This window comes from Cornus florida, unplaced genomic scaffold (assembly GCF_030987335.1).
Source record: "Cornus florida cultivar Cherokee Brave unplaced genomic scaffold, ASM3098733v1 CherokeeBrave_3.0.0_Hap2_Chr01, whole genome shotgun sequence".
NCBI lineage: Eukaryota > Viridiplantae > Streptophyta > Magnoliopsida > Cornales > Cornaceae > Cornus > Cornus florida.
This window is the reverse complement of record NW_026775571.1, coordinates 77,855,289-77,882,768: the sequence shown is the minus strand read 5'-3', so window position 1 is coordinate 77,882,768 and position 27,480 is coordinate 77,855,289. Positions and strand designations below refer to the sequence as shown.

At 38.3% G+C, this 27,480-nt stretch overlaps 1 pseudogene; it reads left to right on the top strand.

Moving 5' to 3' along the window:
- The first annotated feature begins 6,340 nt into the window (after nucleotides 1-6,340).
- Nucleotides 6,341-27,480, top strand: part of LOC132275462 (endochitinase EP3-like) — a 47,621-nt pseudogene continuing 26,481 nt past the window's right edge.

Here is a 27,480-nt window from a genome sequence, read left to right as displayed (position 1 = left end):
AACAAGTGCATATTCTAATATAGCAAAAATACTCCAAGTAGTCTAGCAAGTCTAAGATTGTTGTGTATCCCATAATATTGCTTCTTTACCTGAAAAACACCCAGTAACTTCGGGGTGAATAAACAATTTTATTCGTAGGGAATGAGCATGCATATGCTTAATTTATCACAAGGCTTACAATTCAATATAATGCAATCCATGCTATTAAAGTACATTAGAACTTTCAACATAGCATAATGAGATGCAATTTCACAAAGTTATCATCTAGGAGAATAAAGTGCGAAATCAAATCAAAGTGGATACTTAGATATTGCCTGGATTAAAATCGTACACTTGAGATCACTTTAGGGCTACAAACCCATGGGTATCTTTCCCTTAGTGCGCACTATAATGTAGGAGGACAATCCCTCGTATTGGAACCAAGTCCTAGCCTAGTCAAGTTCTTGATAATATCCCAAGTTTTCAAAATCAACAAGTTGAGCAACAAGTCATGACATGTGATACAAACACAATAATGCTCCATGAATTATGACTAAATCATTAGATCGATAAAGTAGAAATTAAGTAGACTAACTAGTTAATTTCTCGAGATTTCAAGAGTTGTTCAAATGATTCCAATTTAATATATGACAAGAAGTAAATTATGGCCATGCCATATATGAAGTCCAAATTGGAATACAAGCATAGTATAAATAATTATAATTTAATTCAACTTAAATTAATTAATTCTCTAGATTTAAAAGCTCATTTAAATCCTATCAAATAAATACAGAACAAGACTCAAGCCATGGCCATGCCATATATCAAGTTCAAAGTGAATTATAAGCTACCATGAGTCAATTATTTCTTAATTTAACATAGGTCATGTATACAACTTATATATCATTAAAAGAACAATGTATTCACTTAGAAAAATAAGGTAGAACACCCCTTACCTCAATAGAGAATTGAATCTCTATAATCCAATGCAACAAAGCTCAAATTGGAAAAGCAAGCTAGGGTTTTATAGAGGAGAGTGAGAGGAAAATAAAGTATTCCAAGTTCAAAGCTCTTAGGTGAGTGAAAGGGCTCCAAAATGAAGCTTAGAGGTTTATACCAAGCTTAGTTTCAATGGTGGTTTTCTTAGGTTCTTGAAAGTAAAGTGGCGAATGAATTAAAGTAGAATGGAAACCCTAAGTTAAAAGTGGTGGGAATTTCCACTCACTAGGTGTTCTTGTATTACCTTTCACACACACTAATGTAAGACCAATTGTGAAGCCTATACTTGTCATGAATCTAAGTAAGCTTCCAAGATTAAATATCAAACCTACACTTGTCAACCATCCATGCCAACAAGTGCTCCTATCCTAGGCCAACAAATGAGTAAATCTCCACCCTCCATGTGTCATGAGATTAAGCCTCCAAGTGGTTCCACCACAAAATTAACAAGTGGCACCTTAGGAATATGACACTTGTCATATTTTTCAAAAATTGCAAAATGGTCCTTTTTGAAAATATCTTTCAAATTAAATTACAAAATAGTCCCTAAGATGAAGAATAATTACTTTATTTAATTACAAAAAAACCCTTTAAGTTTAGAGTAATTACTAAAAGTGATGTATTTATGCCCTTTATAAGAAAAGTAAACATTTAACATGTTTTTCTACAAAAGTGAAAATGTAGATATCATAGAATTTAATTATCATGAATGTATGCAAAGCCGGAATCAAATCCGAGTGCAAAAAGTGAGGTTATACAAGGAAAAATGAAAAACGACTAAATGATGAAAAAGAAATTTTTGAAAAATGAAAAGAAGGAAAATGACCGGGTCGTTACATAGAGCGTACCTACTGCCCAGATATGGTACATTATTTCTATTCGAATATCCGAAAGGTTTCCGATTCTGGATATTTTGAGGTATGTCTTTTTGGCAATAACTATGTGGTGGATGAAAACATCATCAGTACGATCTTAGGAGTTCTAAAGAGAGTAAGCAGTACAGGGTTTTGTCTTCCACTTGACAAGTCAGGGCTAAAGTGGGAAGATATTTGCAATGCTTTATGTGTTCCTAATGCTCCGAGATACCCCGATCTCATTCCTTTTTGTTATCTCACAGACGAGGCGACATTCCTGAATTTGTTTGCAATGGCAAATCTTGGTTACTTCAGGAAGAAGGACATCATTTCTTCGGATCGTGCAGAGGTATTATTTCTTCTATCTATTGGTGCACAGATTCATCTTACAGCATCTATCTATGATTTGATGGTTGCACACTACAAGAGCAACACCAAGAAGAAATCATCTCCATTCACTATGATCATTATGGGTTTGTATAAGAAGATTGAGATTTTACTTCCACCCCGAGTTGATTATGTTGAGATTATGTCTGAAACGGATCTTCTAGCTTTTAATAAGTCTAAATCCACCAGGGCTACAGCTAAGAAAGTTAGCATGGGTTCAGTTGTTATTTCATCTCTTCCAAAGATTTCTTAGTTTTTTTTCGTCTAAACGGAATTTCATTACAGAAGACGCGAATCTGCTCTATTCACTGTTTTTATAGAATCAGAAGGCCATGCTTGATGTTATTCGTGATCTATAGGCCGAGGCTAGATTCGTTCGAGAGTAGAGGGCGGGTAGTATGTCAGAGGATGTTTATAGACCAGCCCCTCCGGATCCGTTACTTGTTGCTGAGGATGAGAGAGATAAGAAGGATGAGACAGATGATGAGGATGGTATTAGTATTGGCAGTGATGCTGGTGATGATGCGATACTGACTACTACTGTTCCATTTGAGGGAGATAGTAATGCTTGATTGTATGTTCATATCATACATGCATCATATTTTGTTCAATTTTTATATTATCGTAACTTGTTATTTTTGGATAATATCTTTTGTTTAATGACATGTAATAAACTGTTAACTATTTCTCTTTTAGTTCATTTTCTACTCTGATAACCTGTTAATTGCTTTATCAATTTTGTTCCAAAAAGGGGGAGAACAATGGTTAAGGGGGAGAAAATACTGAAAAATTTGGATAATTTATTCAGGGGGATATTTTAACTTGTTTTATTAAACTTTCACTAGTAGTTTTGCTTGATCCATGTACAGGAAATCAGGTGAAATTTTTGTCCAAGAGATGGAGAGAACAGAGAAGAAAAAAATTCCATGTTGCCTTAAACAAAATTGTAATTTACATTTCTGCTTGGGGTAGATTGCTTATTTTTTTTAGGGTTTTGTCACGAAATTGCCAAAGGGAAAGATTGTAAGATATAAATTTGCAATTGGCAATATTCGATGTCAAAACAAGTCATAGTCGAGTTATAATTCAAGTTACCATATCAAGGTTGACATCGACTGCGGAATTGAAAATTTGTTCATCAGAAGAATACTGAGATCATCGAAAAGGAAAGAACAACTTTTAGGAAGTCGTTTTTCACTTAGGACAAATACTTACAAGGTATATTTTCCAAGTTACCAAAAATAAAAAATCCAAGTTCTATTTGGATTTTGTCAAGTGGGAACTGGTACCACAGTTGGGAATCGGTTCAAAAAGCTGAGATTCAAAAATTCAGTATTGTTCTTTGGGAACCGGTTCAACATCCTGCTACTAATTCCACTGCTGTTTCAGTTTTAGGAAACTTTGTCCTAATTAGTTTTGAACTTCGTATTTGGTTTAGAATGTTACCAAAAGTCTTATATACGAAATTTTCTTTCGTTTTAGAAGGATTAGGCCTTTGAAAATTCTGTATAAATCCTGATACACATCTATGTTTATTCATGACTTTAGCACTACAACTTTATTATTCTTAAAAGTGTTAGGAAGATTATTTTTGCAGAAAATCCAAGAGATTTATCTATCATCTTTCTAGAACATACGCATAAGCACATAGTTAGTTTAGAGTTGTGTTATTCAAATTCTGATCGTAATCACACATTGAAAGGGTCAAAGCATTTGAGAAGTGTTGTTTAATCTATCTGCTACTCTTCTACAAAGATCAAGCATAAGCCTGAGGTCAAGTTGCTATTGGACGGGACATCGCACAGCCAGAGGATTGTCATTTATTGATGTTTGGTAGAACGATAGGGTGTGAATCAGAATCAAAGTTCAGTGTACTTTGTTTCAAACATAGTGGATCGGTTTACTTTGGACTGCATAGTCCACGAAGTTTTTTTCGCAAACAGTAGACATATTTTATCAACAGGGGTTTCCTCGCTAAAAATTTTGGTGTCATGTGTAACTTTTTATTTTGCTTTATTTTATCTTGTATGATATGAATCTATTAATTGCTAAAATAAAGAAAGTTAGAAAGATACAAATCTGTTTTAAAAATACAAAACTTTTTAAATATTTCGCTGCGTACAACTTACAAGAATTACGAAAAAAGCTAATAAGAAATGCTTTTGTTATGTTATTCTTGTATAATGCTTACAAATATCAAACTACAAGGACAATTACATGGAGTGATTTAAAAATTTTGTGGTGGGATCACAATGATGAATGGACCTTTTGCCAAATGAAATTGATTTAAAATGTGTTTGCTTTAAAATGGCTACGAAACGCCTTATGGCCAAAATATTAAACTAAAATGAAGACCATTAAATGAACGGAGTGACAAATAAAATATTATAGATACTTCGTCACTTTCAAAAGTCGGGTTTATGTTCCCACAAGACACCTTGATGTATGAAAAAAAAAAATGTTGTAAATGATAGGGATAGGCTTAGCCTTCTTATTAGGAAGTTAAAGAACCAACTGTGGTTGCGTGATTAAACCATATAAGAAGTCAGAAATGTCTTATGTACTCAATAAAAACAAATTATCCTAAGCAATCTAACAACTTCGTCTGATTCACCGAAATAATTGGTACTTGTTATGACTGTTTCGTGTGCCCGACCTATTTGGGCTTGTTTGGCTGGACCATTGCATTTCATCTTGTATTGGCTCTCGTCTAATCTCTAGACTTATGTATAGCTTTTTCATCAAAGAGTAGTGATTTATAGCCAGAATTCGACGATTAACGAATCACCATTTATGTGAGGGGATTTGGCATCCTCAACACATGATGTTTTTAAATGATTGAACAACCGGATGATACTTAGTTGGCTTTCATCTTCTGGTTTGAATGGATAGAAGATAACACTAGATCATATGTTCACATAATTTTTTATTTTTATTTTTATTTTATTTTTTGTCAAAGTTATTATAGTACACAACCACTTTAGATTTATCTAACTAACATACTTTTGAAAAACAACATATCTTATCTCTCTCTCTATCCATAAAGGACGTTGTAGTCTACTGGTATCTCATCTATCTCTCAAAATAGAATGTGAAGGTTCAAGTCCCCAAAGAGACAAAATACATGTGTGAATGGTGTACATGTGTGTATTTCTTACCAATGATTCTCTCTATACCTAGTGGTTCATGTAACACATTCTCTCTTTTATCAAAATTGTATGAATCTCGCTAAAACTTCTAGCCTAATTTTCTAAAGCAATCTTACAATATAGATTACCAAGGACTTGATCTTTCAAAGTATCAATCTTAGAGAGTTCAAATTCATATAGGAGCAAGGGAATAGTCAGTTTCCTATTAAGAAAAATAAAATTCTATTTATATATGAAATATTTTAATAATTTACTTTTAAGATCTATTATATTCTCATATGCCTCGGAAGCTGAAAGCTTTGGATATTGATTTGGTCTCGAACAAATTAGAAAAGGGTGCCCGTTTAGTAGCCAAAATTAAGTCTATCGACCACCAAGCTTATGAACAGCCCTTGTGATTCACGTTGAGAAAATAGTACTTTGTATACGTAGAGCATACAAGTCTATCGATCACAAAGCTTTTTTTTTTTGGAGTAAATTGCATGTAATAAAGTAATTTTCTTGTAGGCAATGCAGTGTTTGTAGAGTGTACTAAGATTGTTTTATTCAATTATAAAGATTAGATTAGACCCCGAACTCCAAGTACCTTCATATAATAGAACTTCCTATTCGTCAACCATGCATGCACCGGTCCACTAGGATTGAGAAAGACCATATATATATTAATATGTATATATATATATATATATATATTAATATGTATATCACACACACCAACTTGTAAATTTATATATATCAGGACAATGGACATTATTTTCATGCTCCTTAATAAACAATGGACACACGGACTTAATTACAAATAAAATGAAATAAATAAATCATGTTAAAGCCTCCTATTGACAAGTCAGTCTAGCCACTTATATTCTAGAAAATTGAGTGCTAGCTTCCACATACATGCATTATAAATACCCCTCTCTCAACCTTATCATTACACCAAACATTTCTCTTCTAACAACAGTACTTGTTTTCAACATGGCTATTGCTTTCAATTTAGAAAAGGCCTCACTGATCACAGTCATTCTGGCCCGTATCCTCGCCGGATCTCTGCCGGAATCTGTGGTGGGTGACTGCTCTTCATGTGATCTCTCATATCAGTGTTGTAGTTATCTAGGGGCGTGTGACACTGGCAATGCGTTTTGCGGCTTTGGTTGCCAAGCTGGTCCTTGCTATACGAATAATATCAAGGTTGATCATGTTGTGACGGAAGACTTCTTTAATGGCATCCTCAACCAATCCGGTACAGGAGATTGTCCCGGAAAGTGCTTGTACACCAGAGAAGCATTTCTTGAAGCTGCCAATTTTTATCCTAAATTTGGCACCACTGGTCCTGATAAGGCAGCTACTATTTTTTCTTTGCATGAGATTGCAGCTTTCTTTGCACATGCAACATATCAAACTGATCGTAAGATTTCATTCCCTCTCTCTCTCTTTAAATTTAAATTTATAGGTGACTATATATATATATATATATATACACACACACACACACACACACATATATATGTAACACAAGAAACTTTACGTAAGATTTCACACATGCTCTACATATCTACATGTATCACAAGACAAATTAATCTTCTTGTGTATTAAATTTAGAGTAATACTTCAAGAGAGCTCCCTCATGACCATGAGCTCTCCATATTAAATTATTAATTTAAATTTTTACAGATCTCAAAAACCAATTTCAATCCAGTAGTTATATATATATAGAGTGCTCATGATTCTTTCCATGAGAGAGTTTATATAACAATCAATTAAATCTTTTTTTTGTGCAGATTTTTGCAATGTCTTAGAGGTACCTGTTGAAAATAAACTTGATTTTAGTATTTAGTATTTTCAAGTATTTTTGTATCCATGATGCATGTATTAATTTAGCATGTTAGTGGGTAGTAAATTGTCTTAGTGGGAGTTAAGGTTATGTAAAATAAAGAGTCATGAGAGTTAAGCCTAACAAATACTATGTTAGTGGGAGTTATGCATATTGAAGATTATGTTAGTGGGAGATAGGAGAGTTATGGACATTTAAATGTAATGGTTACACATACATATGTGAGGCCTATATATTTATGTACTCTAATCAAATAATAGATCAAGTGAAATAAAAAGTATTTTCCTCCATTTCTATTCTCTTCCAAATGGTATAGTGTTGTGTGTGTAACTAGGCCACTATTTCCAACAAAGTGGTATCAGAGCCAGATTTCATGTTCAAAGCCAGATTTCATGTTCAGAGCCTAGACGATCTTGAAGGCCAGACGAAGTTGATCCTAGAAGGTTCAACATTTGAGAAAAACATGTTTCTCCTTAATGATGATGAAGGGGAGAAAATGTATTTTCTTAGTGAAAAGATGATGTTCTCTAATTACAAGAGAATGAGAATCATCATGACTTCATACCTCAAAGCATGCGATTTGTGGGATGTTGTTGGAGAAGAGCCAAAGAATGGCATGTCCAACAAGCTTCATGAAAAGAAAGAAGATAAGGCATTGGTAGTGTTGCAAAAGGCAATACATCAAGAAATTTGGGAGTATTTTGGAGAGTCCAAAACTCCAAGTTGTATTTGGAAGATGCTCGAGACCATCGTTTCCAATCATAGAGGTGAATCACTACCCATGGAGTATTGGGTACAATGCTTTGAGAATGATGAGTTTACGAAAGATGATTATGAAAGTCTTGAAAACAAAGTTGTGGAGAATGAAGAAGTGTATCGTGCAAAAGAAGTTGAAGATTTTAGAGATTCAAAAGTTGAAGGAGAATTTGAAATGGTGAATAAGGAAGAGGTAAGAAAAGGTGTTAAAGAAGAGATTGAAAAAGTGAAGGAGGATGAAGTGAAAATAGAAGATTTAGAAGAAGGAAGTGCTAAAGAAGAGGCAAAAGTTCAAGTTGGTGAATTAACATCTTCAGGTATGGTTACAAATTCCACCTTGAAAGAAGTTATATTTGACTTATTTGATGAAATTATTATTTCTTCATATTCATCAAATAATGCTTATTTTGTGGAGAATGATGAACTTCTCTTAAAGAAAATTGTTCCAAAGAAGTATGAGATTGAAGCCCAGGATGATAAGAAATTCTCATATTATTTTTTGAAAAAATAGTTTGGAGAATTTTGTAATTGATACAGGTTGGGTGAATATGGAATTATTTTTTGACTCTAAAGAAGAAGTATATGTGAAGTTGAAGATCCATAAAAAATTTAAGAAGAAAAAAGATCGATGGTGTGCTTGTATAAAGAGGATGATATATGATTATGTGAAGACATCAAACAAACATTTAAAGAAGTTTCACAAGCCCTACACATAAATGGAAATGGCCAAGAAGATTGAAGCTATTGAAGGAGGTGGAATTGAAGATCAACTATCGAACTTTTGATCAAGCCCCCAAGATTAATAAGAAGGTTTTTCAAGTTACAAAATCAAGTTTAAAGGGGGGTGTTGAAAATAAACTTGATTTTAGTATTTAGTATTTTCAAGTATTTTTGTATCCATGATGCATGTGTTAATTTAGCATGTTAGTGGGTAGTAAATTGTCTTAGTGGGAGTTAAGGTTATGTAAAATAAAGAGTCATGAGAGTTAAGCCTAACAAATACTATGTTAGTGGGAGTTATGCATATTGAAGATTATGTTAGTGGGAGATAGGAGAGTTATGGACATTTAAATGTAATGGTTACACATACATATGTGAGGCCTATATATTTATGTACTCTAATCAAATAATAGATCAAGTGAAATAAAAAGTATTTTCCTCCATTTCTATTCTCTTCCAAATGGTATAGTGTTGTGTGTGTAACTAGGCCACTATTTCTAACAGTACCGACGAACACCTCAAACTACTGCAACACAAACTATATTCAACTGTATCCATGGGCACCCAACAAGAGTTACAATGATGGAGTAAAGAACCCCAACATCAACATTGTGGCCTCAAACGTAGCTGTGACGTTCAAGACGGCCTTAGGGTATTGGATGACGAATGTACACATACCCGATGTCATCGAAGAAGGGTTCGGGGAAACAATCAAAATCATCAATCCGCAAGACTGTACTAATCATAGCGCCCATCCCACTCCCGCCATCACTGCTCTTATAGGGTATTTCAAGGACTACTGCGAACAATTTGGTGTCGACCCTGGCCATGGTCTCGATTGTTAAGTCACATATTAAACTTCTTCTAGTATCTATCTATCTATCTATCTATCTATATATATATAGATCTGTAAGGGAAATAAAGAGTAGTCTCAACTTAATTTGTTTAGGTTCTCATTGATACTTTACTGAATCTTGGACCTGGTAATATAGTGTTTGACTACTTGTATTAATATATGATCTATAAGGGATCAAAATAAATAATATGATTCAAAATGTGGTGGTGTTTTTTTTTCCCCGAATGGTTAAGCAAATATATTAATAATAAAAGAAATACAATGGGCCCAAGAAAGGCCCAGAGGGAAACAAGAACAGAACAAAAAGCCAACCCAATCAGGGAAAGGCCGAACCCAAACTATCGAAGATACATAGAAGGCCAAACCCAAAGAATGTTGTTTACTTCTTCCTTTACCTTTGACAATAAATGTTTTGTATTTTTACATTATTCAATGTCCATGGGAGTACTAATTAACAGAAATTAGAACTAAAACAGAACAGTTAAAATTAAGAGCTTTGATTCCGAACTAATTGGGAGTACTAATTAACAGAAATTATATGAAAAAGACTACTAAGATCTATGCTAATTCCTTGGAAATAGCCAAACAAAACTTTGAGCTAGATTTATATATATAATCTTTGAGATCCTTGCTTTTTGTACTTGCAGTGGAGGTCCTCACTCTTTCTATCAACAATGCCATCAGACTGAATCCTTTTTTTAAAATTTCACTGGAGATGTAGCAAGTTAATTGGCTTTATCACATTTAACTTTTGCAGATGATATCCTAACGAGCTCACATAGAAATGTTGCCTCAGTTCATGTTCTATTAACAGCTCTTAACACCTTCCTTACGTACTCTGGATTATCAATTAATTGTGCTAAAAGTCTCAGTTTAATGGATAAAGTTTTGATTAGACCCCTAATGTTACATTGAATTGAATGAAATGAAATGCCAATTTCAACCATTTCTCTATTTGGTATGCAATTTGAAGTGAGAATAGTCATTCTTGAATGATAATTCATTCCACAACTAAACTTATAAAATAACCATTCCATTCTCAAATAATTTAAAAAAAAAAAAGAAGCAAATTCTCAAAAAATCCTAATGTTTCAAGTCCAAAAACCACCACGTTACCACTACTTTCCACCAACACCGTTACCACCACTGTGCCTTTCACCACCGCCACCTCCATTGCCTTCCACCACTATCACTACCATCGCTACCATTGTTGCTGCCTTCAACCACCACACTGCCGCCACCTCCACTACATTCCACCATGTACTGCCACCTCCACCGTCATCACCACTACCGACTTCCACCACTACCACCTTTGACCACCACCATCTCCACTACCTTCCACCACAGTTGCCACCACTATTGCCGCCATCACCATCACCATCACCGCCACTACCGTCACTACCACCACCACCAATATCACGGTCGCCACCTCCACAACTATGCCACCATTGACTTCCAGTACTATCACCATCGCCACTACCTTCCACTACCGCCATCGCCATTGCCTAGCTTCCACCACCACCACACCACTACCACCGCCATTGCCTTCCACCACCACCACTTGACTATTGTTGCCATTGCCTTCCACCATCATTACCTACACCACTCACGCCTTCCACCACTACCACCACTCCTTCCACCGTTGCTAATGCATTCCACCAACACCATTGTTGACGCCTTCCACCAACACCACTGTTTCCACCGTTGCTGACGTATTCCACCAACACCACTACTGACACCTTCCACCAACACCACTGTCGACACCACCACCGCCACCTACACCATTACTATTTTTCACCTTACCACCATCGTCACTACCATCTACCACCATTGTCATTTCTTTTAAACAATTTATAATAGAATATTTTTTTTGTTAATTTAATTTATTTGTCACTAAGAATGGTATTTTAAAGAATTTAATATGATATTCATTTTATTCTAAATTTTAAATTGGTCTAACTATATACTAGAATAATTATTATCATTTTATTCCTACACGTTTTATATTTGTAACCAAACAAGAGAATGAGAATGTCACTTATATTACATTTCATGCATACCAAATCCAACATAAATACTTCATATAATAAATCTACTACTATTCAACCATGCATGCACCGGTCCACTAGGAAATAGAAGAACCATGAACACACACACACACACACACACATTTTATATACCAACTTGGAAATTTATATCTGGACAAGGACATTATATTCACGCTTCTTAATTATAAACCCTCCATGAAATAAAATAAAGGGTAAATTATACTCACACCCCCTGAGGTTAGGTCATATTTCAGCTATATGAAGATTTTGGTTTCAAATTTCACTTATATTTGAATTAGTGGTTTAGCATTTCATTTACACCCCAAATGTCAATTTTTGGTGAGTTCAGAATACTTTTAAGGTGTTAAATGACTATGCTACCCTTTGACCACGTATGGACTATTTTTATGACCAAACTAGCCCCAACATACCCAAGAGGGAGAGGAATATCCTCCACGTCGGCCAAATACTTCCCACATAAGCCATCTTCTCTCTCTAGTGAAATACTTACACATATAAGTCATCTCCATTCTCTTATAATCTCTCTCTCCACAGCCCATCCCGGTGAAGACCACATCAACAACAACAACCAGTCACCTATGACCGTTCAACCAATTCAACTTCGGCAGCGTCACTTGCAAACCTAACCCATAAACTAAACTCATCATTTACAGACCCAACCCATCAACCAAACTTCTTCATCCTTACCGGCAATGCCTACAAACCTAACCCATCAACCAAATTTCGGCAACAATCTCTCATCAACCAAACTTCGGCCACAACACCTGTCCATCAACATATCCAAAGAACCCAACCCATCAACCAAACTACAGATCTAAAGAAGCCAACCTATTAACCAAACTTCTTCATCTTCACCGGCGTCACCTATGAACCCAACCTATCAACCAAACTCCGGCCACAATACCTGTCCCGCCACCATGCGGATCCTCGACACCACCGACTGCGTCCCCAACCTCACCCTCCATCGTCTCATCCACCTTTGATTTGATCAGTCACCAGAATCTGACCATTCCTCCCTCCAACCTACCTACTCCAATCTCAAAGCAAGAAGTAGTTCAATCGATCAGAAAAATCAACAACTATGCCTATGATTGCTTGATTTCTCTCTGCAGAATCGTTGACTTCGCTAAGTCCTCCGACGACTCAAGAGGGCGACTCACCGGGCAGTAGCCTGTCAGCTCTTTGTCCACAGATGGTAAGTTCATTATTACCGAAAAATTATCCCAAACATTGAAAATTTGCCCAAACTCACCGGCGTCTTCCAGGTTCATCATCATTGCCGGTGGTTTCTTCAGAGGTCTATGCCGTTGCCACTTCCCTGTCGCCGTTTAGATAGTGAAGTTGGGATGTGGTCAGTGTGAAAATGAGGACATAACATGATAATTTAGAGATGCGGATGAAATGAAATCAAAGGCTATCGCCATCAAAATGACTGGCCATCAACATTACTGTCCTTTGAATCTCACAAAAATAGATGTAATTATATGTTTAGTATAATTAGTTGATTGGATTTTACTAAAATCCCAATTAGCGGTGAAATCATTGACAAAGAATCTAAAGAGGATTGGTCTGCAAGGAGAGGAGACAGAAGGTGCTGATGTGTGAGTTTGGACGTTTTCTTCTTCTTCGTGATGTGGATCAAACATAAGTGATACGTATACAAACAGTTATATATACACACACACAGAGGGGCCTTTTTGTCATTTAAGATTATATATATTTTGTATTAAAAAATTAAGGGTAAAAGGGTCAATTCGCATGCAAAAAGTAAATTGGGATGTAAGTGAAAGCTAAAACCAAAATCTTCATCTAGCTGAAATATGACCTAACCTCAGGGGGTGTGAGTGTAATTTACCCTAAAATAATTCATGTTAATCCCTCTTATTGACAAGGTAGTCTACCATTTATATTATAGAAAATTGAGTGCTAGCTTCACATGCATTATAAATACCCCTCCCTCTCAACCTTATCATTAGACCACACAGTTCTCTCCTAACAATATGATGAGCACTGAAAAGTGCGTATTTAAACCCCTTAAGCTTAGGCATTATAGTCCCTTTATCTATCTTACTTTACCGTTTTAGATTGATTTTGTATTATTTCCATTGTCAGGCACTTATCCCGAAAATAAGCTAACTCAGCCAAATAAGAGCTTAATTGAAGCAATTCTAGGATTAAACAAAGAAAGGAGCAAAGTGGAGAAAGAAAGAAGAAAATGAAGCAAAGCAGCAAGTTCGATCGATTTAAGTCCAAGGTTCGATCGATCGAACATTGATCGATCTCAGCACTTCAAGATAGATCCAAGCCTTGACCCAAAGCACTTAAGTCCAAAAGTTTGATTGATCCAACATCATTCTTCAATCGATCGAACACCTTTGTCCTTATCCAAATGATTGATCCTATCCACGGCTGTACCACCCACTAACCACTTTTGTCCTTTTCCCATAAATATCTCCCATATATATCTCGGATTTGTCTTTTTCCAAAAAGCTCAGCCAGTTAGATTGATCTAGCCTAAGTTCGATCGATCTTACTTACTTTCAATCGATCTCACTTCCTTCGACCGATTGAACTTCCTCTAGTGCGAAAAAGTTAAAATTCCATCTCATTGAAAGTTGTCCTTTATCCAATCATTAGGGAATATTGTGTGCACGACCCCAGCTCATTTTGCATGTCATTTTGACCTACCTATATAAGGATAAGGATTGCTTTTTCAAAGTGAGCCAACATTATTTTTGTTATCATCTCTTGGAGAGGAAGTTTAGAGGAGGAGGAGGCTAGAGACACCATTGGAGATCTTCATTAACAAAGAGCAAACCTCTTCCATGGAGTTAGCCCTTGAGGGTTGGAGCATACTCACCATGAGTGGCTAGATGATAAGCGTCGAATATTGCATATTCAAGCGCCCTTAGCTGCATTAGTTAAATCCATCTTTTAATTATTCTTTGTAAATTATCTTTATTTGCACGCTTTTATTTATTTTTAGGTTCATTGGCCAAAAAGGAGCAAAAATGGTGTTTTATCAAATCTTTGAATAGCAATGTGCTCAAGGCTAAGTTCTGGCAGCAGCGGAATCTGACTTTACTCGCCATTTTTGACCAATCAAACTCGAGAACTGGACTTCCTTTTAAACATGAATATTTAGAGCTTCGATTTAACTTTCAAAATCTTCAAACGGTTTGTCATTTGGAGTTTGGAGCAAAAAGTTATGGCTGTTCTACCAAAGTTGTGCAAAGCAGGTAAGAGGAAGGAGCTCACTGGACTAACTTCGAGCACTCGAAGTCCTTAGTTCGAGCGCTTGAAGTGCTAGTTTGAGCGCTCGAAGTCCTTAGTTCGAGAGCTCGAACTCAGGGCAATTTCCTCTCCGAGAACCATCACTTCAGCCCACTTGCACCTTGTTTCTCTCATCTCTGATTTCCATCTTTATAGGTTGGTTGGAGATGTCCTTTGGTGGGTTTCTGTGCGTTGTTTGGTGGAGGGAGATGTCTATACAAAGGAGGGGAACCACACAAATAAGATATATCTCATCTTTGCAAGATTTGTGGAGGGGGAAAGAGGAGAAAAAGATAGAGTTCTTGAAGCCAAAGGAAGGGAGCTCGAAAATGGAGGTTGCAACCAAGCTTCTTCCTTCTTCTAAAGCTTCCATGGGTAACTAAACCTCCATCTAGGGAGGTGATAAAGCCCCTCCCTTGTAAACATGTCCTAGTATAGTTCTATTTTGGGGATTGCAATGTATAATCTTTGGTCTTTTCATGGTCTAGAGCATCTTGCCTCTTGTAATGGATCTTCATGTATTTAAATGATTAATGTTGAGTTAATTATCTATCTTTGATGGTTTATTCTTTTAATCATGTTGCTTGTACTCTCATGGTGACAATGGTAGTGAGATCATGAAATGGTTTAATGGCATGTTGATAAGGACTTTGATAGATCATTGCTTAGGTGAAACCTTTGATGATTTATGCTTATTTCTTACCTTCATGTGCTTCATCATTTTATCTAGGGCTTGATAGTCTTTTATTCAAGTAAATATGGTTAAGCTACACCTTAGTTAGGTAGTCTAAACATGTTAACCTTTGATGGATTATGCTTGCTTCAGATTTAATGAACTTCTTGAGGATATTATAGCAACCAAGTGTTGCTATGTATCATGACCATAGTATATATTGTTTTCCCCCAATTTAGCTCTAATCTAGCATGTGTATAGGGATGGAGGCGGATTCACTTCCCTAGTCCTCTTTACTTGTGTTTCATCTCCCTTAAAATCTTGCAAACTGTTAATTTATGCACCTTAATTTCATAGCTTAAGTGATAACCAACAAATCCTCTATGAACACCCCTATCATTCTAAAAAGACTCTAGACACTTAGGTTGCCATAGATTAGCGCAGTCCCAGTGGTTCGACTTACCCGACCAATAGCCCTATTTTACAATGATTCGTGCTATTGCGAAGGTTGATTTATAATTGTAATCGACTCAACCGATCAATTTTTGGCGCCGTTGCCGGGGACTTTGCAAACGGTTTAGCAACCGAAGTTCTAGGGATAATTTTAGTTTGATTGTTAATATTGTGTTTTGTGAATATTTCTTGTGCGGTTTTGACCATCTTTGTGTTTTAAGTGTTTGTGAGATTCTAGGAACTCGGGGCTCACTGAGGGGACGCCAGCAAATTTGTAAGTCTCGGGGACTCCAGGTAAGTTTCTTGACCTTCTAGTTTCGAATTTGTAATATAATGTGCATGTGTTAACCCTAGTAATAATTTAGTTTTAAAGCCCTGGTTGAGGCTCTTATCTTGTTTAAATTTCGTGTACAAGCATCGGTCCTTGTCGTAGCCATTTAAATTCTGTCTTGCTAATTGAGGAGAATTGGAACATCGTATGTGGAGTTGGGAATGATGAATAGTAGCATTGATAGCATTATATATTATTGATGTTTGGCCATAGATCGCTCTCCCTACCAACTCTTGACTCGCCAGTTGACATAAATTCACTTGAAAGAATGCTTAGACGAAACCTTAGGGAATCTTCTAGCGTAAGAGAACTTGAAACTGAATTTAACACAATGGCTGAAAATGTAGGAGATGCCCGAAATGAGGGAATTAGGGCCGAAATTCCAAATGAAGAGCCAATGACTCTCAGAGACCATTTCATCCCTACTACATATGCTTCACCTTCATGCATAGTGATGCCAAACATTGATGCGGCTCAATATGAGATCAAATCAAGTACCATTCAAATGCTTCCATCTTTCCATGGCCTTGATAATAAAGATCCGTATAAGCATCTTGATAAATTCCTTAAAATCTGTTCGACCATCCGGTTGAGAGGTTTTCCTGAGAATGCACTCCATTTGCATCTTTTTCCATTTTCTTTAAAAGATAGGGCAAAGTATTGGTTAAACTCACTCACTCCAAATTCTATCACTTCTTGGGCTCAATTACAGCAAGAATTCCTTAAGAAGTATTATCCAGTGAGTAAAACCAACCAAATGAGGCGTTCCATTCTTAGCTTTTCTCAAACGGATGGAGAACAACTCTACGAGACTTGGGAAAGGCTACAAGACCTTCTTAGAAAATGTCCGCATCATTTGATTCCAAAATGGCAATTAGTGCAAGCTTTCTATGCTGGCTTAACTGAACCCCATAGATTCATGGTTGACTCTTCTTATGGCGGGATGTTCATGTCCAAGAATGCAGATGAGGCTTGGACCCTACTAGAGAATTTAAGCAAAAACTCACTTCAACATAATTCTCGTAGGGCTCCGACCTCAACCAATGCAAAGAACACCAACCCGTGTCAACTAAAATCAATAAGGGAGGAATCATCCCAAGTGGATGCCATAGCTCATAAATTCTATCAATTGATGGCACCACATCTCTCTCCTTCATTATCTCAAAATTCGGCAAGTTTGGTATGCTCATCATGTACTAGTCCATTCCATCTCACGGAAGATTGTCCCACACCGGAGCAATATTCCAATCCAAATGAAGAACAAGCTCATGCCATGTTCTCAAGATCCAGAAATAATCCCTATTCCAATACCTATAATCCGGGATGGCGAGATTACCCTAATTTTTCGTGGCGACAACAAGCCCCACAAAACTCCCAATTCCAAAATCAAGGGCATCAAAATCAGCCCCCTTCTCAATTTCAAAATAGGCAATTTCCAGCCTCCTCAAGCTACCGTCCACCGTATAATCCAAATGTCTCTAATCAACCTCCGGTCTACCCAACTGATGAAATTGTGGCTACAAACAAGCAAATGATGGAGTCATTAAACAAGCAAATCATGGACTCCAACAACCAACTCTTAACATCTTTGTAACCTACTCTTCAAATGGTTCACTCTCATACTCAATCCATAGCTAAGCTCGAAAATCAAGTGGGCCAAATAGCTAACTTTATGAACCAATTGCTTCAAAAGGACAAGGGTAAGCTTCCCGCTCAACCATTTAAAAATCCTAGAGGGATGCATGCGATTGATGAAACCCTTCCATCGAGTGGGCCGAGTCATGAGCATGTTCAAGCGATTACCACCCTTAGGATTGGTAGAGTGGTTGACAACAAGGTTGATGGAGACAAAAATGGAAAAGAACCTCCTTTGAGAAATCCAAATTCAAGCTCTTCCAATCAAATTCCAAGCTCTTCTTGTCCAAATACCATTCACGGAAATCCCACACATGTTAACCCAAGTGTGGAAACTACTTATGAGCCAAAAGCTCCGTTTCCGCAACGTCTTCAAGAGTCAACACACATTGGGAACAAGAATTGTAAAATTCAAGACATGTGGGAAGTTTTCAAGCAAGTGAAGATCAACTTGCCCCTCTTGGATGCTATCAAGCAGATTCCTCCCTATGCGAAATTTCTCAAAGACTTGTGTACTCAAAAGTGCACTTCTAAAAGTCATTTGCCAAAGAAAGTGAGGTTAACTGAAAATGTTAGTGCTATCATTCAGCACAGCACTCCTCCAAAGTATAAGGATCCAGGTGCCCCCACAATCTTTTGTGTCATTGGTGACAACAAAATTGAGAGGGCCCTCCTTGACTTAGGAGCTAGTGTGAATTTAATTCCATACTCAGTTTACTTACAGCTTGGCCTGGGAGATTTAAAGCCGACTTCCGTGGTTTTGCAACTTGCCGATAGATCGGTTAAGCATCCACGAGGCATTCTTGAGGATGTTATCATCCAAGTGGACAAATTCTACTTCCCGGTAGACTTTGTGGTTCTTGACACGGAACCGGTCCACGATCAAAAAAAGCATATTCCAGTGATCCTTGGTAGGCCATTCTTAGCTACGGCTAATGCATCAATTAATTGCCAAACCGGGGTGATGGATATTGCTTTTGGAAACATGCAAGTCAAACTCCATATCTTTCATGCAACTCAACATCCTTCCAATGAGGATGATTGTTTTCTTATTGATGTCATTGATGAAGTGGTTGAAGAATCTCTCCCCTTCATTTTAAGCAAGGACCCCCTTGAGACTTGCATGTCTCATTTCGACTTCTTAAACTTTGATATTGACCAATCCATCCAAGAAGTTAATTCTCCGCTGGATGTCGATGCTATTATGGATTTTCCCCCTTGGAAAATTCCAAGAGAGCCGCTTCCTCAACTTCCACTACTTCTCCGGTTCCATCTTTGAAATCTCCACCGCTATTTGAGCTTAAGCCGCTCCCGGCCTATTTCAAGTATGTATTCCTTGGTTCAAATCAAACTCTCCCGGTCATCATTGCATCAGATCTTCTAAAGGACTAAGAAACCAACCTTTTAGCGGTGCTACAAGAGCACAAAGAAGCTATTGGTTGGGCAGTGGCTGACTTGAAGGGAATTGACCCCTCCATCTGTATGCACCGCATTCATATGGAGGATGATGCAAAGCCTACTAGAGAGGTTCAGCACCAGTTAAATCCTAACATGAAGGAAGTAGTAATGAAGAAGTAATAAAATTGTTAGATGCGGGAATCATCTACCCCATCTCTGATAGCAAGTGGGTAAGCCCCACACAAGTTGTTCCCAAGAAATTCGGTCTCACCGTTGTTGAAAATTCAGCAGGTGAGCTCATGCCACAACGAACCACCACCGGGTGGTGTGTGTGTATTGATTTCCGAAAGCTCAACTCGTCAACTAGGAAAGATCATTTTCTATTGCCATTTATTGATCAAATCCTAGAAAGGCTAGCCGGCCAAAGTTACTATTGTTTTCTCGACGGTTATTCCGGCTATAACCAAGTGGCAATCGCCCCTCAAGATCAAGAGAAAACAACATTCACATGTCCCTTTGGAACTTTTGCATAACGACATATGCCTTTTGGGCTATGCAATGCTCCTGCAACGTTTCAAAGATGTATGATGTCCATATTTTCCGATATGGTTGAAAAATTCTTGGAAGTTTTCATGGACGATTTTTCTGTCTTCGGCTCCTCCTTTGATTCTTGTCTCAACAACCTATCTCTTGTACTCCAAAGATGTAAGGAGACAAATCTGATTCTAAGTTGGGAGAAGAGCTATTTTATAGTCCAAGAAGGCATTGTTCTAGGTCATGTCATCTCTAAACGGGGAATCGAGGTAGACAAGGCAAAAATTGAGTTAATTTCTAACCTTCCTCCTCCGAATTCCGTCCGTCAAATCCGTTCTTTTCTTGGCCATGCTGGTTTTTATCGCCGCTTCATCAAAGACTTTAGCAAAGTCTCACGGCCCTTGTGCAACCTCTTAGCCAAGGATGTTCCATTCGATTTTGATGAAGCTTGTATGGAAGCTTTCATTAAACTTTGCACTCTCCTCTCATCTGCCCCAATAATGAAACTGCCTAATTGGTCTCTTCTTTTTGAGATCATGTGCGATGCATCCGACTATGCATTAGGCGCGGTTTTGGGCCAACGTATGGACAAGTTCCCATACGTTGTTTATTATGCTAGTCGAACTCTTTCTGATGCTCAATTAAATTACACAACTACTGAAAAAGAGTTGCTAGCTGTAGTTTATGCCTTGGACAAATTCCGCTCCTATCTTCTAGGTTCCAAGGTCATAGTTTTCTCGGATCATGCCGCCCTTCGGCATTTGCTATCAAAAAAAGAGACCAAACCCCGCTTGATTCGATGGATACTCTTACTTCAAGAGTTCGACATCGAAATTCGGGATAAAAAAGGGGCAGACAATGTTGTCGCCGATCATCTCTCTCGCTTACTCATTGAAAAATCGTCCGATTTCGCTGTTGTCCGTGATTCTTTTTCGGATGAGCAACTCTTCTAGATTTCCCATGCAAATCTTTCATGGTTTGTGGATATTGTTAACTACCTTGCGGTAGGTAAAATTCCAACTCATTGGTCCAAACAAGAGAAGGACCGGTTCTTTTCCCAAGTCAAACATTTCTTTTGGGAAGATCCGGAGCTATTCAAATACTGCCCAGACCAAATCATCCGGCGATGTATTCCCGAAGTTGAGACTACAAGCATTCTCAATTTCTCTCATACTCTTGCTTGTGGAGGCCATTTCAGTGCCAAAAAGACCGCTCACAAAGTTCTTCAAAGTGGATTCTATTGGCCGTCCTTGTTCCGAGATGCATACAATTTCTGTAAATCATGTGAAAGATGCCAAAGGCTCGGATCCATGTCCCAAAGGGACACGATGCCCCTCAATTCCATATTAATAATTGAATTTTTTGATGTGTGGGGAATCGACTTCATGGGACCATTTCCATCTTCTTATGGCTACGAGTACATCCTTGTAGCGGTGGATTAGGTTTCCAAATGGGTGAAAGCCGCGGCCACCAGAACCAGTGATCATAAAGTTGTGATCGAGTTCATTCAATCTAACATCTTTAGTCGTTCTGGTACGCCCCGAGCAATCATCAGCGATGGCGGATCACATTTCAGAAATCGTTATCTTAAATCCGTCCTTTCTAAGTATTCTGTCATCCATAAGGTTGCTACACCTTACCATCGTCAAAGGAGTGGTAAAATAGAGGTGTCTAACCGGCAAATAAAGCACATTTTGGAAAAAATGGTTCGCCTGGACCACAAGGATTGGTCACTAAGACTAGACGATGCACTTTGGGCTTACCGGACGGCTTATAAGACACCCATTGGCATGTCGCCATATCGACTTATCTTTGGCAAAGCGTGTCATCTTCCAGTAGAATTAGAGCACCGTGCTTTTTGGGCCATAAAAAGGCTAAATTTTGATCTCAAACAGGTTGGCTTTAATCGTGCTTTGCAACTGAATGAACTTGAGGAAATCCGAAATGATGTATACGAAAATGCCAAAATCTATAAGGCAAAGACTAAAGCTTTTCATGACAAGCACATTGTTAGCAAGTTTTTCGCCCCGGGACAAAAGGTTTGGCTTTTCAATTCCCGCTTGAAACTCTTTCCCGGTAAACTCCGGTCAAGATGGGATGGTCCATATATCGTCACTACTGTCTTTCCTCATGGAGCAATCGAACTCCAAGATCCGGTAAGAGGATCGCTCTTTAAAGTTAATGGCCAACGGCTTAAGCCTTGCATTGACGGCATAGTCCCAACCCAAAAAATTGAGGAAGTCCTCTTGACAGACCCAATTTATGAGGATTGATGCCTGTTTTAGCTTCATCTAGCTATCGACTTTAAATTTAGCACAGCAAGAGAAGCACTTATTTCTATTTCCAGACTTCTCTATATTTTCATTGCCTGGGCTTTGAAATTTTCTGGGAAATTGCTAAGGAAAGCCAAAATTTAACCTTATCTGGAATTTTCTTAAATTGTGTCCAACAATTTAAACTGGTTCTCTTAGGCTTTCTACAACCCTTGTTTTCATACTTGGAAATTTTCAGCTCCATCCGGCAATTTTATTGGATTGTTGGAATGCTTCACATGTGTATGACCTCTATTTTTTTTTTATCCATTATTGGAAACTTCACTCCAAATTCCATTCATGCATTGAAGAGATGTTGGCAAATAGGCAATTTCAGTCATTTCACCCAAGCTTTGCTCCCTGGTCAAATTTTGAGCACTCAAAGTCCAAGCTTCGAGCCCTTGAAACTTCCAATTTTCAGTAAGAGCCTACTGTCTCAAGTTCAAGCACTCGAAGTCCTTACTTCGAGCGCTCGAAAGTCTATCGAAGCTCACTGCCTCAACTTTGAGTGCTCGAAGTGCACACTTCGAGCGCTCGAACCTCACTGCCTCAAGTTCGAGTGCTCGAAGGCCTAACTTCAAGCGCTCGAACCCCCCTTCCCCAGTTTTTAAATCTGGTCTCTCCCTCTCCCGCGTCTTTCTAACTCCCTAACCCACGACCTCCTCCCTCCATTTCCACCTTTTCTCTCTCCCATTACTTTTCTCCTACCTCCCCCACTCCCTCCATCACCCACAACCACAACCTTTCCACCTTCCTCTCTTCCTCCATTAACTCCTACCCTTCCCCCACTCCCTCCATCACCCACAACCTCCACCTTTCCACCTTCCTCTCTTCCTCCATTAACTCCTACCCACATCTCACTCCTCTCCTTCTTCTTCATCCATCCCTTTATATATGACCATCACCCCCATTATTCCTCCTCATTCCACCGGTGCCTTTCTCTACTCTTCTTCCAAGGTATGTCTCTTTCCTCTTTCTCTTTAATCTTTGTGTTTTCTTATTACATTTGAGGAGTATGGGCATCAAATCTTTGGAGTTTAATTGTGCTTGTTGCTATGCTCTATCATAGAGAGCATTGTGTCTGAAATTTTTTGGGTTTCTTCATAGATTCCTCTCATTCTCACATCCTTTCTTTCTTTATGCATACCAGGTGCTCGCTGAAATTCCCCAACCAAGTTTGCCTCTCCCCATGTCTCGTGCCGGCCCTTCCCGTCGTCTTAGACCCTCTGAGGATGTTCCCGTCGTTCCTTATCAATAGCCCCGAGCCCCTTGGCTCGACAAAGAGCTCAATCATGAGCTTCTCTTCCCGCTCACGGTTGTCTTTGACACTCATCTTACCACTTCATGGGCTGTCGCGGAGCTAGTTAACCGGCATCTTCAGCACATTTGCCAACCTGTTTCCAAGGTCACCTACCCCCGTGTGGTGCGGCTTTTCTTCCAGAATCTTAATTACCCTAAAGAGTCGCCGGTCACTCTCACCATATCCATTGATGGCATCCCTTTTTCCTTCACTCTTGCGGACATGGTGGCAGTCTCTGGCTGTCCTCTGGAGTACCCTGATGACATTGTCAATCGTGAGAATCTCCCTTTATATGAGAAGCCGGATACTTTAACTGTGGAGCAGGTTGTCGCTGCCATTTGCAACGTGGACGACCCTCATCGCCCTCGGAGCTTTACCCTCAAATCCACCCTTCTGGAGTGAGTTTGGTTCCTTGACTCCATTCTCAAGCATAATGTTTACCCTTTGGCACACAGCACCGAGCGCCGAGGCCTGATGTTGCAAGCCTTGTATGCCATGGAACAAGGCAAATGGTTCTCTGTCCCAGAACTCATTTGGGACACATTTATGCGGTTTTGGGACAAGTGTATCAACGCACGGCAGCAGCGTCTTAAAAATCGGCCTTTGCCATTACCATTGTTTGTTATCAAGCTCTTGAAGTACAAGGGCTTCATAGTTCCTCCTCATGAACCAAGGGGCAAAAAGATTCAAACTTTTACTCTCCGCAGTTGGACCAATGTTCTAAGCCATTCTTGGAACCCTCGGCTCGCTGCTCCTCCTTTACCCCACTCTCCATCTCCTCCTTTTTCTGAGGATGACCCCATGGCGGAGGATGCTGCAAGGGACGAGCCTCCTGTTGATCTTCCGCCCAACCAAGCCTTCTTCTGGGCTAGTCTTGCTCGTCTTCATGAGCGGATGGATCATTTTGAGCTTTCTTTGGCCGACTACACTCGGACTGTGCGGGAGGACTACTTCTGTGCCGAAGAAGACCGTCGCCTTGCTGCCAACGACCGCCGTGTTGCGGCGGAGGACCATCGCATGGCACAGGAGGACCGGCGTGAGACTCAATCCCTCCTTAATGCTATCCTCGCCCGTTTTCCCCCGGCCCCGTAGATAGCTGCCAGTGTTGGACTTTTTCATTTTGTTTCGTAATTGTGTATGTTTCCTTTCTGTTTTTCTTTTACTTTTCAACTCTAGGATTGTGCTATGCACAAGTTGCTCTGGTTCAACATGTTTGACTCTCAGTTCCTTTTGTAATCATGTTTTTATGAATAAAAATCCTTTAGCATTTCTGTTATCTTCTTTTTCAACATATTCTGTCCTTATTTTCCTGTTTTCTTTATGTCCCATTACAGGTGGCACATTTCAAGTTTGGGGGACTCATTTTGCGTTTTTCTATAGCTGGACGCCTTTGCCTTCGTCACTCCACTGGGTATTTTTGTTCCTTTTATCCCCTTTGCCCTTTATTTTTTTTCCATCTTTGTCTCCCATATTGAGGACAATGTGTCCTTCCAGTTTGGGGGTGCAACTTGCATTGTTGGTTCCATATTTTTGCTAAGCAATGACAGTATAATTTAAAACTTGGCAGAGATAAAGCATATGTTTAATACCGTGGATATAGAAGCGATTGTGAATTTTTGAAAATAAAGAAAAAATGTGATTTTAAAGTGATCATGTGGTTTCAAATTAGTCTGTATAAATGTCTCAATTAGATTCTCGTTGGATTTTCTACTCTTTTATACTTCACAATGCACAGGTGCACATTGGAAACTTAACCGTGAGGCATGTAACTTGATTAACCGTGATTTTGACCTAGTCAATTTGAATTGATAAACCTAATAGATGGATACCTTTGGTGTGAAAAAAAAAAAAAAAAAAAAAAAATATTTTTGACCAGTTTGAGTTTGTAGCCTTTCCAACTTGAGTTATTAAGCCCTAGGAGTGCCTCTACACTCAACACCCTAAAGCATCTGGTTTAGGAGTTGTTGGCCTAACGCTTGCTATATGGGTTGGTCAGAAAGCTTAAAAGACTTAGACATTGCACGGTCATTCAAAAATATTTTTATTAAACATGGTTCGTTGGAGTTCGTAGCTTTGCCAATTCGAGCTATTAAGCCCTAGGAGTGTCTCTACACTCAGCACCCTGAAGCCATCTGGTTTGGAAGTTGTTGGCCTTACGCTTGCTATACGGGTTGGTTAGAAAGCTTAAAGGATTTCAGCATTGCACAACCATTTTATGTATCATTTTCGAGTTAAAATAAAATGTCAACAAGCAACAAAGTTGTTTGTAATTTAATTCATGCCTTAGGGACTTCATTTAAAAGAGAATTCAACGATTTGAAGACTTGTGTCTTGAAACTGGAAAAAGAAAGTAAAAGCCGCATGTTGTGAATCCAATCCACTTTCACTGAAGCTAGAGTTGATTTCCAGTCAAGAGATGACAATTGAGTTATTTATATAGACTAGGATGTTGATGCGTGTTTATTGAAATGTGTTTAACCAATTCTTTTTTATATCAATGCTTCATATATGCATGGTAGTCTCCTCAATGACCTCATTTCCAGTCTTGTGTCTGTTTCGAGTTATATTCGAGCTATGTATATATTTCATTTTTCCATAGTTGATTTTGTGGTAGCATTTCCATTGTTGTCATTTCATTGAGTTTTTCATTTTAGTTTTGCTAAGGGACTAGCAAAATGTAAGTTTGGGGGTGTGATAAGCGCCAAATATTGCATATTCAAGCGCCCTTAGCTGCATTAGTTAAATCCATCTTTTGATTATTCTTTGTAAATTATCTTTATTTGCATGCTTTTATTTATTTTCAGGTTCATTGGCCAAAAAGGAGCAAAAATGGCATTTTATCAAATCTTTGAATAGCAATGTGCTCAAGGCTATGTTCTGGCAGCAGCGGAATCTGACTTTTCTCGCCATTTTTGACCGATCAAACTAGAGAACTGGACTTCCATTTAAACATGACATATTTAGAGCTTCGATTTAACTTTCAAAATCTTTAAACGGTTCGTCATTTGGAGTTCGGAGCAAAAAGTTATGGTTTTTCTACCAAAGTTATGCAAAGCAGGTTAAGAGGAAGGAGCTCACTGGACTAACTTCGAGCACTCGAAGTCTTTAGTTCGAGCGCTCGAAGTGCTAGTTCGAGCGCTCGAAGTCCTTAGTTCGAGCACTTGAACTCCGGGCAGTTTCCTCTCCAAGAACCATTACTTTAGCCCACTTGCACCTTGTTTCTCTCATCTCTGATTTCTATCTTTATGGGTTGGTTGGAGATGTCCTTTGGTGGGTTTCTGTGCCTTGTTTGGTGGAGGGAGATGTCTATACAAAGGAGGGGAACCACATAAACAAGATATATCTCATCTTTGCAAGATTTGTGGAGGGGGAAAAAGGAGAAAAAGATAGAGTTCTTAAAGCTAAAGGAAGGAAGCTCGAAAATGGAGGTTGCAACCAAGCTTCTTCGTTCTTCTAAAGCTTCCATGGGTAACTAAACCTCCATCTAGGGAGGTGATGAAGCCCCTCCCTTGTAAGCATGTCCTAGTATAGTTCTATTTTGGGGATTGCAATGTATAATCTTTGGTCTTTTCATGGTCTAGAGCATCTTGCCTTTTGTAATGGATCTTCATATATTTAAATGATTAATGTTGAGTCAATTATCTATCTTTGATGGTTTATTCTTTTAATCATGTTGCTTGCACTCTCATGGTGACAATGGTAGTGAGATCATGAAATGGTTTAATGGCATGTTGATAAGGACTTTGATAGATCATTGCTTAGGTGAAACCTTTGATGATTTATGCTTATTTCTTACCTTCATGTGCTTCATCATTTTATCTAGGGCTTGATAGTCTTTCATTCAAGTAAATGTGGTTAAGCTACACCTTAGTTAGGTAGTCTAAACATGTTAACCTTTGATGGATTATGCTTGCTTCAGATTTAATGAACTTCTTGAGGATATTATAGTAACCAAGTGTTGCTATGTATCATGA